Source organism: Rhododendron vialii, chromosome 10a (assembly GCF_030253575.1).
Source record: "Rhododendron vialii isolate Sample 1 chromosome 10a, ASM3025357v1".
Classification (NCBI taxonomy): Eukaryota; Viridiplantae; Streptophyta; class Magnoliopsida; order Ericales; family Ericaceae; genus Rhododendron; species Rhododendron vialii.
Window position 1 is genome coordinate 11,785,170 of NC_080566.1, and position 19,179 is coordinate 11,804,348.

Sequence of the window (19,179 nt, forward strand, 5' to 3'; positions counted from 1 at the left end):
GAAGAGAACAAGGCAGATTGAAGAATCACAGCCGGGCTTGCTGCTCAGATCTGTTTCATCTGCTGAGTTAGGGTTTTACTCATACTTTTTGCTTTGGGCCATTTGTGAGCTTGGGCCAACATTTTTATTATATAGCCCACTTGTCCAAAGTTTGTACATTTTTTAACTAATGGGTTATAAAGACATTTCTTTAACTAATGGGCCATAAAAACGCATGCTTACTCCCTATTATTTTTAATATTTGGGCTTGAAATAAATAAAATCTAAATAAGTGGTGACCTTTTAAAAGGTAATTGCATTTATTTTAATAAATAATAAATATATATTATTTTATGGATACGCTCCTAAGACGCTCCTAAGGAGCTTCCACATATCCCCGCTGCCGCTTTGTGCAACTAAGGTTCGAAATTAGTTCGAATGATTTCAGTTGGTTGCTGAAAGAAAAGCTTGGACAAATGGGGAAGAATTGCTCATTCAAGAACTACGATCGTATTCAATCTAAGGTAAATCTCTGTTTCCTTTAGTTGACGCAAATTTGGTGCTCCAAAATTAAGGTGGCAATTTTTTGTGGATCTGATTTACCAATCTCCTACCCCCGTTTTTTTTTGCTTTCAGTCTTGTTTCATGTGTGAATACTATTTATGCCGGTCTTGTATTTTATGCTTGAGACTTCCTTGTTTTACTTTTTTCATATTCCATCTTCTCTTCCCAGAATGATTTCAATTTTTGAGAAGACACAATAATTCTTGGTTCCAACAAATTTGCATGATATTTGGACCTCAACAATACTTCCAAAATACATTCATCGCTTTCTATATTGCTGCTTCTTGAATAGATCATGGGGCTAAATCCTCCTTTTGGAGTCCAGGCATCCCTTGCCAACCAGTTCATAGAGAAGGCTCTCTTACCTTCAAACTGAAGCTCCTTATTCTTATTGTTCCTCGAGAAACCATACGATAAGCAATTGGAGTTGTCTCTCGGTAATTCTTTTGAAGAAAATTGGGTAAGATGTGTTACATACTCTTCTATATGGGTTAAGTACCATGTCGGACACTCAACACACTAGCATATATAGATACACATTCACATAACAAACACATTTTGTAATTCAAGTATATCTTGAAGCTCCGAGGAACGAAGGGGCCCAAAGGTTTTTACTTTTTGTCACCTGACTCAATATTTTTGTGCTTTGGGCGGATGTAGGTCACATTTTGTATGTCAGTGCTCCATTTCTTTTGTTTCATTGTTCATTCCACCATTCCTCACTATTTCTTAATGGTAATGCTGACATGCCTTTTTCTCTAATATGTAAGCATCTCTCCTCCACCTGCCTTTGGTTCATCTCCTAATCTTGAAGGCCTTGCACATGAAGCATACAGATCTCAAAATGGCGATAGTACTTTTTCTCATGTTAAGAGCTCAGGATATGCTGCCGAGATTCATTAAACTCCTTTCTGCCACTAGCTCTTCAACATATTTTCACCTCTTTGTAAAGGATTGGAAAGGGTTTTGTTTTGTTAGTGGATGGCGATGGTGTGCATTCCTCAATTTTTAGGCATAACATTTTCTGTGATTACGATTGTATGGGAATGTCTGTTTTGATTGGGTCACCCTCTACATCACGTAAGTAGGAAGTGTGAGCATTCACCATGATTTCTGAATGTTAAACCCCTTTGAGGATGAACTACGGCAATAACTGGGTTTTGTAGGTTTTTTGTGGAATACGGGCTACTTGTGAGGTACCCATTACATGATCTGAACCCATAAGTGATAGTCGCTATAAAAGGGACGTGGTTTCCAACTGCTTTTTTTTGTGCCACAAAACTACTCCGCAATGATGCGGCAGCTATGAAGCACAGATATTTTGTAGAAAGGAGTCACATAGGCATCAGACAGTCGTCATTATGTATCAGATACATAGCAAACGAATCCATACTATGTAATACATGTGCCACTTATCCATATCTAAAAAATAAAGTTTTCACAGAGCTAATAATACTACGATAAAGGGCTTAGCTACAGTTTTCTCATTGTTTTGGACACAAAAATGTATAAACAACAGGGATAAATGGAAGGTTATTCCTCTTTTAGATTGGGGATATAAGGGGTTGCAATGGTTTGGCCATCTTCAAATTGTTCATGACATGCTTTCGTCTATTATGTTCTTTCGGGTGTGATCTTGTTGTGATTTGTTAAAAGCAATTAATGAAAAGATTGGTTCTTTATCATCGATTCATCGCAGGTGAAGCAGTTGATCTGAATGACAGCAGTAGGTAAGCTTTTGTGATCTTATTAATCTACAATTATCAGCCAAATTCTGGAAAACGGATGTAAACACCTGAGATCAAAATTAAGCCCTCGTAAGTAAATTATTTTTCATGCTTTAGTTTAGTATTGCATGCTATTGTGATTATCACTCTTGAGGATGCTTTTGTGCTCTGGAACTTGGTATCACACCATTCAAGGACGATTGTATTATTGTGAGGTGCTCAACTCCTGAGAAGCTCTTTGGTAGAGGACCAATTTGGGGTTCAATTTGTTGAGATGATATGTGTCAGATAGATGATAAGGATGATCTTGTAGTTGGAGCATCTATGAAGTTTGATTCTGCTTTACTTTCGGATGTTATAAATCTGGGTTCGCCTCTGTGATATCCTAGGTAACTTCTCTCTCTCTCTCTCTCTCTCTCTCTCTCTCTCTCTCTGGGTGCCTATTCACTGGAATCCTTTCGGTTTATACTTCCTTAGGGTTCCTTATGTATTTTTCAAGCATTCCAACTGTTCAATGAAATTTATCAACCATTAATTCCATACCTTGGCTTTTGGTGGGATAATACTTCACTGCTTTTCACCTGTGCAATAAATTTCCTCACTTAGTTTTCATCTAATCAAGTCGTTTTTCTTAGGCCAAACAAACGGACTGCAATGAATAAGGTGCCGATAGCTTCAATTGGATAACAGAGATGTCTGGATTGAAATGGGAGGCTGTTGCTTCTATTCTTATAAGGGAGTAGGAGGGAACCGGTCACCAGCATTCTATCATGTCCATCGTTTTTTTTTTTTTTTTGATCCGCCTATCATGTCCGTCATATCTCTGAATCTCTCCTTTTACGCAAGACATTTTATGATGATATTCTAGCACACATCTCCTAATAAAAAGACGATGGGTGAATTTAAGATACTAAAGTTCAAGAACAACTTACTAAGGTTGTTAATATGAGCAGCAATCTTACAAACGGTATTGTTGGAATTTGGAAAAGAAGTAATAGTTTGTACCGAAGAATCACTTTCCTGCTTGCTATCAATTCATTGCCTGCTCGCTAGCCACACATGATAAATAGATAGATCTGGTTGGTTTCATATTGCTACAAGAGTGATGATAAGAGATGGGAAGAAGTTTCTCATTGTTGTTTAATGAATGTTGTGAAAATAATTGCCCAAACTTGTGTTTTGTGAATTAGCAGGGCCACTCTGCTGGCTGATGATAAGTTTCATGTAACGCCCCGAATTTTGGGTACGTTAAAAAGACATTTTATTCATAAAATCAAATGGAGTCTGGGCGTTAAATGAGTAATTTTATTGAAAATAAACTGAGTCAAGCTCTTTATTACAACAGAAACTTAAAAGGAGTACTTTTATTACAAACGGAAGGGAACTAAGGTTCCTAACTACAGCTTCGCCTGCTCCTCCATCTGAGCCAGCTCTTCAGCTCCAAAGGCCTCCAAGGTGTACGGCTCACATTGATCATCTACAAAGTCTGACACATTATACCAGCGTCGCCACCAATATAATATGTCAGGGTCACCAAAAGGCAACACCGTGAGCTACGAAAGCTCAATAGAAAAAAATCCTATACCCGCTAACCCATAACTAACAAACAGCAGGTTATAACATCACATTGATTTCCACATGATACGTATATACAAAGCTAACATTGACACATCCATATTCGAATATCAATACACGTTGGTGTCCAAGATTTTCCGTGTTTTTCCTACGCGACTCGTCGTAGACTGTGTCAACATTTTCATTTACAACTCAACCTTTCAAAAACCATTTGTTTAACTCACACAATTTACATTGGCTCCGTACCGCGGATAACCAAGCTACACACCCAACCTCGGTTCCGCCGCGCCGGTCTCCCGAGTATCCTCACAATGGTTCCGCCGCGCCGGGTTCCCATTGGCACACAAAACTTGCATTGGCTCCTCTCCGCGGATAACCAAGCCATATTACCAATGAGGCTACCACGTCCGGCCGCATTGGCAATCTTCACAATGGGCTACTAAGTCCGGCCACATTGTGGTTTTCACAATCCACGCAATGGGCTACCAAGTCCGGCCACATTACGAGTTTTCATACACACAACGGGCTACCAAGTCCGGCCACGTTGCGGTTTTCACAATCCACACGATGGGCTACCACGTCCGGCCACATCATGGGTTTCCATACACACAATGGGCTACCAAGTCTGGCCACATTGCGGTTTCAAAACACATCTCATTATTATCCACACCCTAGATGTCATGTTTCTACTTTCTTGATTTTCGTGTCTCGTTTCTCATGCATAGACTCCGCGGTGAGACTTTTCACATACGATATCATTCATTATACTATTCAAACTAACCAGATCATCCATTTTAAAACTACTTGACATGCTTGAATCACTTAATAACAAACATCATGCATTTCATATACTTTCAACAAAAGATAACATTATCTACTTTAAATGACATGATTAAAAGTTTCTTCCTAACGAACTTATAATTGGGTACAAGACTATATTTGGGAAAATAGGTAAAGATAACTACTTGGGATGGAAGATAAGGATATCCTACTTTGCTTCTTGGCGGTAGTAGTCGGTTATAAAGATTCGGTCTACGGTTTTGGATTTTGGCGGCGTAACGGCGTCGGTTTGCTTCGAAAGGAAAAGAGTTGTACTTTCTTTTCCTAGAAACAACTCTCTAACTAACTAAGCTACTTTAAAAGATCTAACGGTGGTTTTGGGAGGTGGTTTGGTGGTTTCTCTCAAGAACACTCAAGAACACTAGAAAACTAGAACTTTGAAAGCAAGAACTTTTGGAATTTCTAGAGAGAAGTGAGAGCAATGGTTGAAGGTGTGAGTTTAAGCTTGGAGTGAGCTTCTATTTATAGGCAAAGGCTTCTCCTCTCCCTCTCTCAACCGAATCTCTCTCTCTCTCTCTCTCTCTCTCTCTCTCTCTCTCTCTCTCTACATCTTTGATTTCTTTCACTTGTCAAGCTTGATTGAAAGCTTGATGGGTGAAGTAAAGGCTTGGTTGGAAGATCAATGGCTAAATGGTAGGCTTGCATGGCTACTTTTGGTCCTTGGATTTGATCTTTGGAGATTTGTTGGAAGATTTGGAGACAATGGTACAAGATTCTTGTTTAAACAATTGAAAGATGTACAAAGGTGATAGATTTTGGAAGATATTCATTTTCAAAGTTTGAAAGGATGAAAGATATCAAGGTACAAGTCCAATCCTTCTTCTTCTTCCTCCTTCCTTCCTTTCTCTCTCTCTCTCTTTCTCCCTCTCTCTCCCGGCCTCTCTCCTCTCTCTCTCGGCCTCTCTCTCCTCTCCTCTCTCTTGGCTTCTCTCTCCTCTCTCTCTCTCTCTCATGTACTATCTATATACATATATATATGTACTACTAATGCAAGACAAAAAAATAAAATAGTAGGTACTTTTGTACAAAAGATCAAACTAGCCTTTACGGGTCAAGATTCTTCTTAATAAACTAACAAATGGGTACAAGTGTACTAAGGCAATTTACATCATCCAAGTACTTATATACATATATACATATGTACAAATATATACTAGGGCTAAAAGGGTCAAGATTCTCCCAATAAACAATTAAAAGGTACAAGTACTTTAATTAATATAATAATGTACTTTTGTACTCCCGGAAATCTTAACAAAATATTATTTTAATGGGATAAGTACTTAGTTGGAAGATGAGCCTATTACCCAATGGATAATAAAATCCCTAACGGTTATTATCCAAAGGATAATAAGGTACGGGTACTTTAAATATTAAACTAAGTTTTTGGAAAAGACTACATGTCCTTTTTGAAAATACACATGTGATATATATATATATGTACTTACCAAATAAAATAAAGGAAAGGCTTTTGTCCAATGGGTAAAGATTACCCTGACGGTTATTGTCCAATGGTCCATAGTTACTAGGGTACTTTTATTAGTAAATTAATCGAAAAGTACTTTTCAAAATAATTATAAATGTCAATCATAGTACTTTGTTTAAATCTTTCAAAATCCTTTTAATATAAAGAAATGGGTTTCTTTTATCCAATGGATAATAATTCCCCTAACATTTATCATCCAATGGATAAAGAATAAAACTAAAACAATAAAAGAAAACAATTAAACAATTTGTAGTCTAGGGTTGAAAAGGTTCAAGATGGGCAAAACAGTCCATCTTTGGTTAGGGAAAAGTAACTAGGTGACTTCCTAATTTGGTTACTCCATCAAGCCGGTTAGAAGCTAACTAGGCTTGCTAAGTAGGGCATATAAGTCAAGAAGCGATTCTTGAGGGGCTAAAGTGTAATTGGGGTTTCTAGTCGAGGAATACAGTGATACGAACTACTAGGAATCAAATAAGAAAATCATCGAGAAATTAAGAAATTTCGAATAACAACGAGATTTTTATTGAATGAAAAATCGGAGTTTGTTACACGAAAAATCTAACTACGACGAAAACAAGAAATCCTATAGTCACTCAAGAGAAAATAAGTAATTTAAATAAAATTCAAATATTTAACGAAAATTTTTATTGACCAAAATTGAGGGGCGTTACATTTCATATCTATCGCCTTATATTTTTCTTTATGATTATTCTCTTTTGTAGCCCTGAAGCATGAAAAATTGCAATTCTCGTGTATACTATGAGGGCCTCAACTGATGACTATTTCATTCCAAGTACTTGCCATTTTTTGAAAAGAAGTATGTTGCTCTTTATGTATCACAAATATATTTTGTTTCAGCTCTTACATTAGTTTTCCTCCTTGCTCTTTATATAGGATGTGATATGTTCCATGGAAAATGGGTCTATGATGCAACCGAACCACTGTATGCAAATAACTCATGCCCTATCCTGACACAAAGGCAGAACTGCCAGGGTAATGGGAGGCCAGATAAAAATATGAAAATTGGCGATGGAAAGTTTCTTGATTAAGGAGTTGGAACCAGCTGGAGTCACTATTGTGCATCCTTTGGCAGACAAGTTGTAGAACTTTCTAGACCAGAAAACTCTGCAGTATTTTACCTGTGTGAACTGTAAAATTTCTTTGAGCTTGGTAACAGGGCAAATACAAACTGGTTGTTTCAGCAAGTCTTCCACAAACCACGTAGGAACATTTGTTCCCTTATGGGCAATAGGCTGAGGTGGATACGCTACCCCGGTAGGAGATTCCTGATGATGATTGGCCATGCAAGTTTGATGCAAGTCCAGAGCTGGAGAAAAGTAGAATGACCTTATTTTCTGGACACACAATTAACGAGGCTGTAGAAGTTTCTGGAGCATCTTCTAATGGGGACATATATTTTACGTTTCCAAGTGGTCCGACTGAGGATGATGATGAAGTTAGCGAGTCAAAAATTAGAGCATTCCTTCATGAAAAGGTATTATGGCTTCCACACAGGTTTCCTTTTCCAAATTTGCCTTATGGTATCTGCAAGCTCAAAATCTCATGCTATTTCACTTTCTTTATAACCTCCTTTAGGCCATAGATCTGAAGAAGCTGTAATCGCCCCTCTACGAAGAGTTCTACAAATCATTGAATGCACCCAATTCACCAAGAACCATGGGGAATGAAAACAAAGAAAACTCGACAAATAATTTGACCTTACCTCCTAAAAGTAGGTCACCTAAACAGTAACCTAGCAAAAGACTTTTTGCAGCTGTTGATGCTGCCTATACTGCAAGCTCGAGTCATTCATAATTTCCATGCTATTCATGATTGAATGATTCATATAAGCTTTGAAGCAAGAAAATTATGGGTTATATTATTGTCTTGTTCAAGTATTAAAGTAAAAGAAACTTATTTACTTGTAGATTGGAATATTTAGGTTGTTTTCTTATTTCAAACAATATAATTTGGAGTGAACGTGCCCCCGAAAAGAACAAAAAATGGGGTTAGACTCCAGTGTAGTTCATTATGTAAGAATTCATCATTGAGTGGATTCAAGACTGTTGCCAATTTGTATAATTCTGAACCTCTTTTTCTTTTTTCACCTGAAGTCTCAATTTAATGTCTCCTGAAAATATTCTCCAATAATAGTAGTATAATATACTATATTACCATAGTGCATCCTTTCTTATAGATTTGAAGTTCTGCACATCCTCTTTGGATTGCTCAACATGTCATAAAGTGTCTGTGGCCTCACTTGGGGAAACTTCTGTATGAGTTACCCAGCCTTGGTTACTCTCTTAGTTATATTATACTGACTAAGATTGTGTTGTCAAATATTGCCTTTGAAGGTTGAAATACACTTGCATAATTACATGGGCTGATGTATAGCTGTCTATAGAATACATTGTATATATAAAATCTAGCAATTCATCAATAGAACTGGGGTCCGAATCATTTGATAATATAGCAGCAGTTCCGTGGTTGTTTAGTTGTTCATGAAAAATCAGTTGAAGGTGTATTCCTCCTGGCTATTTGCACATGAACAGTGTTCTAAAAGAAGGGTTTAATCGCCGATTAATCGGCGATTAATCAGAAATTTGGCCTAACCGATTAGATTAATGCCTCGAAGGTTGAATTAGTAGGTCAGGAGGTTAATCGGAGTTAGTCGGCGATTAACCGGCAATTAGTCAGTCGGCGTCTAGCGGCGATAAGTCGATTAATCGGTTAATGGGCGATTAGTCGGCTATCGGCGATTAATAAGGGTAAAATCTATAATTTTGGAAAATTAAGGGGTGTAACTGTTATATACTCATACCAGTTTAAGGGTTTTGAATCACAGTATTTAGGGCTTGTTCAACACCCAGTCATCGATTGATCGATCTCGGAGTCACCTGTCATATCTCTGTGTAAAACACGAGATTTCCGAGCCGCCTATCACCTCTCTCTCTCTCAAATTCGAGATCTCCTCTCACTCCACGTCTCCACCGACCTCGAACATTAGTGTTTTTTTTTAAAAAGCCCATACCCATATTGACACGTTAGTGATTCTGGAAACAAAGTGTAGTAATATTTTTTATTAAATCTTAACACGAAGTGTAGTATTGTTTGGTATATATAAATAAAGTTATTATAATTGGTAAGTGACTAAAAAATGAACGGCCCATACCTAGTACCAGTTGGTGTTATAATCATGTTAACAGTTTTCTGTAAAGGAGAGATTTCTATGTCATATTTGAAAAACAATTGATGTTGTTGGATTGATAGATGAATGTTCAATTTTTTATGAGAGTTGTCATTGGGGAGTATTTATATATAAATAAATAAAAACCCGACTAATTGCTACAAGCCGATTAATCGGCGATTAATAGGTCTCGAAGCTCGAAGGTGGTCGACCGAGCGACGAACGCCGAGCGACTTTTAGAACATTGCACATGAATAATTAAGACTAGGATCCGAATGATCTGATATGTCTAAGAGCAGCTCCATGGTTTTAGTTTATCATTAGATTCTAGACAAAGAGCGATTATAAGTGAATCTTTTTCCTTTACTCCAATGGCTAACTGACTTGAACTGGGTTTTGCCTCTGTGATCTCTAAGAAGCCTCTAATCCTTTACTCCAATGGCTAACTGACTTGAACTGGTTTTGCTCTGTGATCTCTAAGAAGCCTCTAACTGTTGTATACACCAATGATTCCAATTTATTCATTCTTGTTTCGGTCAAAGTAATGAATACTGTGGTTTGTGCAGTTTTTGGGTATGAGACTATGAGCCGCATTCAGTTTTGCCCGTTGGTTCAATTGCACTCAACGAGCCCATGGGTTTTATTCGTCTTCTAAAAGTTAAGACCCTTGCGAGTAACGCTGTAAGGATACGACCTTAGTGCTTGAACACTTGTAAAGTTTGTAGATGCCTTCATATCTTTCTGTGTTTATTAGCAACTTAATTTCCCAGTAATAGGCATTCCACACGCCGTTCGTTAGGCATATATGGACATGGATGGGACTTGCACCTGCGTCAAGAGAAAATTTATTGTCTTTCTTGGATGCCGGTTACAGCTGCATCATAGTGCCTTGAGGTGAATCGCGTTGTCAGTTGCACTGCCATCAACAACCGAAGTAGTCGTTCCCACAGGTCAGATATCAAGAGCTGCTGTCATTTCCGGAAATTTGACTGTTGCCATAGGAACTAAAATAACAAAATAACAATTTTATTTGCAGTATCTTGACAGTTCTTGTGCATGGTAAAGATGTATCTGGAAGTATACTTCGCAGTTGCCTTCATTTGGTGGACCTTGCGGGAAGTGAAAGGGTCGCCAAGTCGGAAGTTGTGGGAGATTGGTAGTACTGGTGCTGTGTAGGTCCTGTTTTCTCGCTCTCATATTTTCATCTCTGTGTTTGTTTCATTTTCATTTCGTTTGTTGGTGGTGCTATGGTGGTGATTTGGTGGCCTTGGCTCAGAAGAGTTCTTATATTCCCTACAGAACAGCAAGCTTATGCTACCCTTGCAGAACTTTTTAGGTTGTTATATGCAATTTTAAACACTGTTTAAAATGAACAGGCTCTTTATTACTCGGCATGAGTGTTCAAATCCCTACATGACTTGCTGCATCATAGGCTTTTTCATATCAGTCAATTAGTCAGGATCACAACACCAAGTACCATCCCCTGTGGCGGAGATCTAAAAACATGTGTATCACGTACTTGGTGGTTGTTTTAGAATCAGTTTTGCAGGACATTTTTCAAAAACTTGTTCGGTTGGCATTTTGTGCAAAAACTTTAATGACAGTTTCTATATGGTGCAGGGGGACATGCGAAAACATTGATGTTTGCTCATGTGAGACCCAAAGTAGATTCGTTCAGGGAGACAATCAGTACTTTGAAATTTGCTCAGAGAGCCTCAACCGTGGAACTTGGTGCAGCTCATATGAACAAGGAGAGCACCGAGGTTAAGACATTCAAAGAACAGGTGAACAAATCTCTGCTGAAATCGGTATAACATTGCATGCCATGGGAATTTTGATACAACACCGATATTTGGACCAAAAATTGGGCAAAAGCTTATTGATGAGTGGTGATTTATTAGACAATAAGGAGGCCCAATGTATCATCTCCAATGGAGATCCTTGACATCAGCCACTTTTGGCTTGTATTTCGGCGTCATACTCCTTGTCCATTGGATTGGTTGAGTCTACAAATGTTTGCTATCCACAACTTAGTGGGAAAACATAATCTGGTGGTATACAGCAAGGACATTACCGTTTCTGCATATTCTCTTCTATGTAGGATGCACACCTGCAGTGATGTTTAATGAACACTGTTTTAAGCTCTCAGCACCTGTTTCATGTTTTGAGGTTGGTTTTGACAAAAAACAACTACGTCGAGAACAATTTTTTCCCCACTCAATTATGTGTCGTATCTTGGTTTATACTTACATGACTCCTTTAGCTATTTCAAGAACATTTATATTTTCTGTCAATCAGCTATAGTTGCACATAATATTTTGAAGCATAGTTCATTTTCCAAGCCAGTGAAATACTTAGTAGTTGGTCTGCTCGTGCATTTGCAGATTGAGAGCCTAAAGAAGGCATAGGCTAACAAGGAAGCACGCAGTGGACAACCAAATGAGCCAAGATCTTCACTTGAGAAACATGCAATGAATGAACGTACTCCTCCACGCTGCCGAAGGCTAAGCATTGAAAATTGCCGCACAATGGAAAAGGAGAAACCACGATCAACACCTGAACGTACTCCACGACCACGCGCCCGGAGGTTGAGCATCGAAAATTGCAACACAGAGAAAAATGAGAAATCAACGATGAACGCCGACGAAAAAGGGGAACCAAAACCCATTCTATGCCAACTCGTTCACGGAGACTAAGTTTAGAGGGTCCAAAACTACTTGAAGCAGGGTCAAAGCCTTGTGAACAAAGGGCTCCTCGGAGTCCAACAAGTGTTGTATGTACAAGCAAAGTGTCAAAAACAAATGGTAGAGCAAAAATACGACCCCTTGAACTACCGAAAACACTTGAGCCACCATCAAAAGTTACTAGAAATGAGGTTCAGATCATGACCAGTAGTACAAATGGGAAATGATCTCAGATAAAGAAATTGCTGCAGACGATTGGGAGGCTGATTAATGGCTCTGACAAAAGGTAGTTACAAATCTCTATAGCTCACTTTGGTTCTCACTTTGGTGTGCATAATTCGCTTTGTCAATGGCAAAAAATTGAGAGATTTAGGAGTTACATGTTTGGTCTTTCCTACCATGTTCAGTTAGTATAGGAGCCTCATTTTTCCTATTTCTTTCAACATGACTTTTGTCTCTTTGTTTCTCTTATAGGTACAAATGAAATTACGATTTCCAGGACACTGCCTCCAGTTCACCCATCAGCCAAGGCCACAAACCGGTGGCTATCGAGCATTTAGCAGTAAGCTCCAAGGATACCAGAGGTGCTTCGACTTGAAGCAAATTGACACGTTGGCGTTTGATTTAGGACAAATTTTGGCAACTACCCAGATGCTTAAGTGATGACAAGAACTAACTGTTACTTTTGCAAAGAGAAAAGAATACGTTCTATTGCATAACTCAAGTGATTACAAAGAAGAACATAACAAACTAGTTTAAATAGAAAATGGAGAAACCCTAATTAAACCGTAATTAACATTATGACTAAACTACCCTGGAAATAATAGAACAATTACAAATATATACATTCACACTAACCACATCGAATGAGGTTCCGAGGTTTAACTCATATAACTCACCTCTCGTAGTCACTTAGGTTTTGGTCTTTAGCGTTGTGACATTTTTTGTTTTTGTTTTGGTTTTTTTTTGGTAAAGGAGGCATCTTGTACACACCAAAACCAAGAGTACAACAGGGAATAAACCCTAGCAAGACAATGCAAATCAACAAAGAAGCTACAAGTTAAAGGACCACACTAGTCCTTAGTGAGCACAACCACCCAAAAAAATACTTAGTGAGCACAAGGCGACGTGCAAAGCACGTCACAAATGACACTAGTCCTTTGAAACAGAAGTTCCATTGATTTAAATGAACTATACTATGGAATTTAAATATTTGGGCATATCACTTAGACACATATGTGCACCCGACATCCCTACCCGAACCCATGTAACACAGGCGTGTTGCGTGTAAACTTGCTCTCTTTTTTTTGCTTTCGACTAAGATTATTTAGTTAGTGTTATGTTCTTCATTCCAGTGTAGACAGGCAGTTATCTTGTTTATACTCAAATGTTTCTTGCTCTGTTACTTGATTTGTCGTGTTAAATGATTGTGCATTGCACTGAAAGAACTTTTTTTTTTTTTTTTTTTGAGAACACGAAACACAACGTGTATTGCACTATGAACAATCTCTTTACCTATTATCACACTGAACTAGCACGAACTGATGCACAAATTAACAAGGCTATGTTATTAACCGTTAAGCTAACCCACGTCATTAGGCAGGTTAGGGAATGGACCACTAAACGCTGCGCACCCCAAACCCGTATCCGAACAGTAACCTACCCAATATAATTGTGCTCTCAAATCTGCTAGTTGCTTCTCACTTCTGAGACTATATAAGAGCATCCGTCAGCATCAGAAAACTGAAAAAATACAATGTAGGTCCAGTGGTCAACAAATATTTTGGATACGCAAGCAGCAAGTCATTGATCATGCAAGTAGTCAATGTCAGGAAGTCCATAACTACATCTATATCCATGGCTTCAATCAAATCTCAATCTCAGCGGTTATTGTGTTTTCAGATTATAACACAAGAATTTTCAAAATTGAAATTACTGGGAGAGAACTGGATTAAGAGGAGGACCAAGCCAGACTAGTAGTAATATGTTACACATCTAACTAATACTCCATCCGTCCCATAATGTTTGTTCAGTCCGTAAAACAAGGACGTAAAAATAATACAATTTTTGCAAGAAAAATTGAAAGTTTTTTTAACAATTGACTAGATATCGATGAGATGTCAAGTAGAGATTTCACTGTCCAGTGTCTTTTTCCCACGAGCATGTAAATTACAGGATTTGCTACGAAAGCTAATACAATTTTGATCAAGGGCTTTCCAATCAGGCTGTTCTCCGTAAGCTCAAAATTCTCGGAGATCTGAACAACACGGGAAAGACAAGTGAAATAGCTTAATCTGGTGACGATGAGTTGAATTGTTGATGATCGAGAAATATGAGCTTCACTTTTGGAGGGAAAGAAAGAGAAACAATTTGTGGGTGAAGTGAAAAGATATAGAGCAGACAAAGAAGAAAATATCAGTTGAAACACGCGTTTACACAAATTTTGGAACCAGTTAACTTATGTGGTATAGGGTCTACAAATTTTAATTATTGAAAAAGGTTGTTAGTTTTGGTTATCCAAACCCCAAAATTTGATTTTTTTTAAGGATGTTGCTAAGTTTGATTATACCATTATGAGCTATCTTTTGCACTAACATTGTTAAATTTAAAAATAAATGGCTTTTGATTATACCAGTGGTCCACTATGGATGGCCTTAGAGAGATAAGATCTCCCACTCTCCCATCATTTTTGGACTCCGGAGCTAGATCTAGGGTAGATTTGGGTCTTTAGAACCAGCTCAGTGGCGACAGTGGCAACGTCAGTTAGCGGCTTCGGCCCTTCGGCCTGCGGCGGAAACGAGCTCAAGTTGGTGTGGCCGGTCTATCTCGAGAGTTGCTTTACCCATACCTGGCCTCTCCACTTGGCCACTCCACCCACCCCTCACGAGTGTGATCGATGAGTCCGGTTCTGGCGTTCTGATTCTAGGCAGCTTTTTTGTATTTTGTTGTTCTTTGTATTTTGTTTGTTGTATTTTTGTACTTTGGACTTGTAGTGTCCTTTTTTATATTTATATATGATATGTTTCTTTCTGGTTTAATAAAAATAAGAAATTAACTAGGCATCATATTTATAAGACTTATTTAGGTGTCCATTCTAATAGGTTTAAATACTTATGTTAAAATGTATTGTTGTCCCATTATATCCCTAACTATATATTAAATTCCTCTAGAATAATTACATATTCCATAATTAAGCCCAGAAATGTTTTCACCCCCCAATATTACCGGGATTAGTAATCAACCTAATCCCTTTTTGAAAGAGGCTCCGTTCCCTTTTTTTCTGTCATCCCCATAACCCTTGACTCTCCCAACATTCTCCCACTTTTCCCACTAGTCCCACCTTCTCCCAGTTGAATTACAAATCCCCAGAAAACAAAACAATCAGTCCTTAATCTGCGCAACCCTCATCACTCGATTTCGATCGGCCAAAGCCAACATCTCATCCGGCCTCCACCGTTACGCTCGCCGCCTCCGCTCCTAGGTCTCTAACAGGCCGTGGATGGCCCATGCCACTGGAGCCATCAAGTGCTCCTGATCATGTGGCTCTCCATTCGCGGAATCATTTAGCCATGGGTTTTGGCCAGGTGTTTCTTCATACTGATTTTGTTTGAGGAAATAGTTTTTTTTTTTTTTTGGGTAAACATGAGGAAATAATTTTGTCATGATTTTGGAATGCGTGTTTCGGTTTCTCCGAATTTTGTCATTATTTCAGTTTAGTGTAGTTTCATGGGCACAATTTTACGATACGTATTCATAATTTTTTTTTGTTTTATGGTGATTTCATAAATTTTTCGGAATGTATGTTTCGGTTTCTCCGCCATTGCAGTTATCGGATTCCGTTGCCGGAATATCAGTTTTAAGTATTATGTTTTTCGATTTTCGTCATGTTTGTGAATTGATGATGTTCTGTTCATCTACTTCGATTGAAACCTACACTTCTCAAAATTTGTCATGTTTTCTGATTTTTGTCATATTTTTTATTTGATCATGTTTTGTTCATCTACATCGATCGAAACCCACACTTCTCGAAACTTGTCATGTTTTCCGATTTTGTCTTGTTTTTTAATTGATCTTATTTTGTTCATCTACCTCGATCAGTTTGTCATGTTTTATGAATTGATCATGTTTTGTCATGTTTTTCGGCTTACACATTCATTTTTGTAAGAGTCGTGTTTTCTTTTTAGATTTTAGGGGAATGAAAATATGAGAGAGAAGATTAGGAGAGAGAGAAAATTCAAAAGGTTAGGTGAGAGAAATGTTTAAAAGAGGAAAGAGAATTGAGATAATTGGAAAAAAATAAAAAATAAAAAATAAAAAATAAAAAAGAAGAAGAAGAAGAGAAAGATTTGAAAAATTAGGAGAAAGAAAGGGTAGTTTAGGATTTAATTGAATTTGAGGATGGAAAGATAAGTATTTAAACACATGAAGATAAACACCTAAATAAGTAGGGTAAAAAAGATGGCTAATTAAGTTCCCCTAATTAAAAACATAAAAAAACTCCTCATCTATGAAAGAAAGTAAATACCTCCTTTTATTGAGCGGATGGGCTGAGTTGTTTTGGGCCCAAACTAAATCCAGGATTTGGACAAATTGAAGGGGTTCTTCCGGGCCAGTCCAAAGTAAATACTCTTACCCCGCTTGAAAACTCTTCATTCTTTTTTAGGAAAATGACGGTCAAGAACATGTTTTGATAATTAATACCTGTCAAGGACATTTTCAGCATTAACAATTATTCTTAGCATGTCCTTAGAGGGTATTAATTATCAAAACACGTCATGGGCCGTCATTTTCCCTTCTTTTTTCTCCTCTAAACAGAAAGTGAACTCTCCTTAATTTTCTGAACAAAGTTAATGAAATTTGGTGAGAAATGAATCATTAGTTGAAGATTTTTAAAACGACAAGATGATCCATCAAAATATTGATGAAGGGATAAGAATCTCACACATCTCCACTATTCACAATTTTCTTTTTTAAACATCGAAACAAGATAGCGCATTGTATCTAGTTTTTACTTACGTGAAAGATCTCTTGCAATTTTTCTCATCGGAATTGCAAAAGGGTTCAAATCGTATTGTTCCTTAAAATAGACCAAGCAGTCATGTTCAGATTTGTGTGGGTCTTTTCGGGTCAACTGGAATGATAAAAAATAAGTAGTTCATTAATTAGAGTTCGTCGGGTGCACCAACTAGTATGTCAAAAGTGATAGCGAGCAGTTCTTGAGCACAATATTTTTATCTTGAGACAAATGCAAATTGCCTCAATTGTCAATCTATTTTTTTGAAGATAGATTAATCATGAAATTGTATTCATCAATATCTGATTAAAATGATTTGAGAGAAAGTTATTTACGGCTTGACGTAATCTCAACCGTCCATTTCGACAAACAATAGTCCGGATTTAAATTAATTATTCGCGCGAAGACTTTTTTCAAAATCCAAACCATCTAAAACACATTTGGACGCGTGCGACGTAAATTATTTTCGCGGCTATGGGTAAAAAAGTTTTTCTCAAATGATTTTTCTCGGTAAATACTTTAGAACTGCTCCAAAAAGTAAATGCCTCTCATTATTGTTGGAGTGGGTCCAGGAATTCGGATCCATTCACCAAACGGAGCCTAAACAAAGATACATATATGACCCGAATAATCGATGGACTCTTACCCGGTTCCTCTTCGGTTTGCCGCCCTACTCCGTTTCGTGTTTCTCTTATTCTCCGATCATAATTAAGTTTTGATTATAGGCCACTTATTGATTAGCCATAAGAGATATTTGATTCAATGATTTTTTTAGGGCTAATCAACGAAAGCCCTAGAGGCAAAACTTAATTATGACCATTTAGGATAAAATGATCAGAAAACTAAAATCTTTTCATCTAATCAAACAGATTGAAATTTTGAACACTTAATTTTTTACCAAAAACCGAATTTTATAAAAAAAAAATTGTTTAATAATTACACCTAAATTGTGAAAGGTAGTAGTTGGAGTTTAACTGGGTGTTCAAGGGGAGGAAGAAGTGGGTGTTAGAGCATCTCCAACCCATACTCCACTTTTTCATTTTGGAGGAAAAATATTCTCCAACCCATCGTCTAAAATTCTCTTTCATTTGGGAGGATGAACTTTGATCCTCTAAATATAGAGGATGAAGGAAAAAATAGAGGATCTCTTCTAAATATGCGTTGGAGTTGAGAAATAAAGTGTTGGGTTGGAGTTGAGATAAATAGTACAATCCTCTGAATCTACTTTTCAAATAAAATAGATTAATTTGACGCTCTTAAATAGAGATTTGGAAGGTGTTGGATTGAAGATGCTCTTAGAGGAGAGGAAGAAGTGAATACGTGGCGCAAGAAGACTACTGAGACAGGGGACTGGGACAGGCAAACTAGGACAGGGGATCCGGTGCCCTCTCTCTCTCTCACCTTCCTCGCTTGTCTTGGGTTTTTGGAGAGGTTTATCGTTGAGGGAAGAAAGTGCACAGACCACTCGCTCCCCTTGCCGTTTTGTCGTCGGACCCCGGTATCTCCCCAAAGAGATTAAACTGTACATGGAGGGTTCGTGTACAATTCAAATTCCTCCCAACCAATAAGAACAAGACACCTCAGTCAAAAGTGGGGCAAACTACCTTTATCCTAACCTTCCAACTAAACTATGGTTGGACATTGATTACTATGCAAACCCAGTATACAAAAAAGCGGGAAAAGGGAACCAATACCCAAAACAGAGCCCACGGACCCTCCGTGTACAATTTAATCTCAGTTTATTTTGACTGATCACAGTTGGTGCTCTTTTGTTGGCTTCGTTCGCTAATACTCTTTTGTAATACTTGTGTTACTCATTTTCGTGTGTTGGCTATGAAAGACTCTTTATTTAGTTTAGGGCTCTCTTAGGATGCCCATTGAAAGACCTTAGAGCAAAAAATCTATTATGATCATTTAATATAAAATGATTAGAAAAATAAGATCTTTACACAAATTCAAACAGATTGAAAATTGAAACACTTAATTTTTTAACTATATTTTTTAATATATAAACGGTGTAAAAAAATAAGTGTTCCAATTTTCAATTCGTTTAAATCTGTGCGAGAAGATCTTATTTGTTTTATCATTTCATCCTAAATGGTCGTAATGAATTTTTGGCTCTAAGA

At 37.6% G+C, this 19,179-nt stretch overlaps 1 long non-coding RNA gene across 3 annotated transcripts; it reads left to right on the forward strand.

The window, feature by feature from the left end:
- Nucleotides 1-9,937: 9,937 nt before the first annotated feature.
- On the forward strand, nt 9,938-12,789 carry LOC131304089 (uncharacterized). Of its 3 annotated transcripts, none has more exons than XR_009192303.1 (6): nt 9,938-10,036; nt 10,132-10,305; nt 10,392-10,531; nt 10,976-11,139; nt 11,740-12,325; nt 12,514-12,789. It is a non-coding gene; the product is annotated as an uncharacterized LOC131304089 (long non-coding RNA). The 3 variants fall into 3 exon arrangements; XR_009192305.1 differs by having other exon boundaries at nt 10,392-10,527; XR_009192304.1 differs by lacking the exons at nt 9,938-10,036; nt 10,132-10,305; nt 10,392-10,531; nt 10,976-11,139 and adding an exon at nt 11,413-11,524.
- Nucleotides 12,790-19,179: the final 6,390 nt, after the last annotated feature.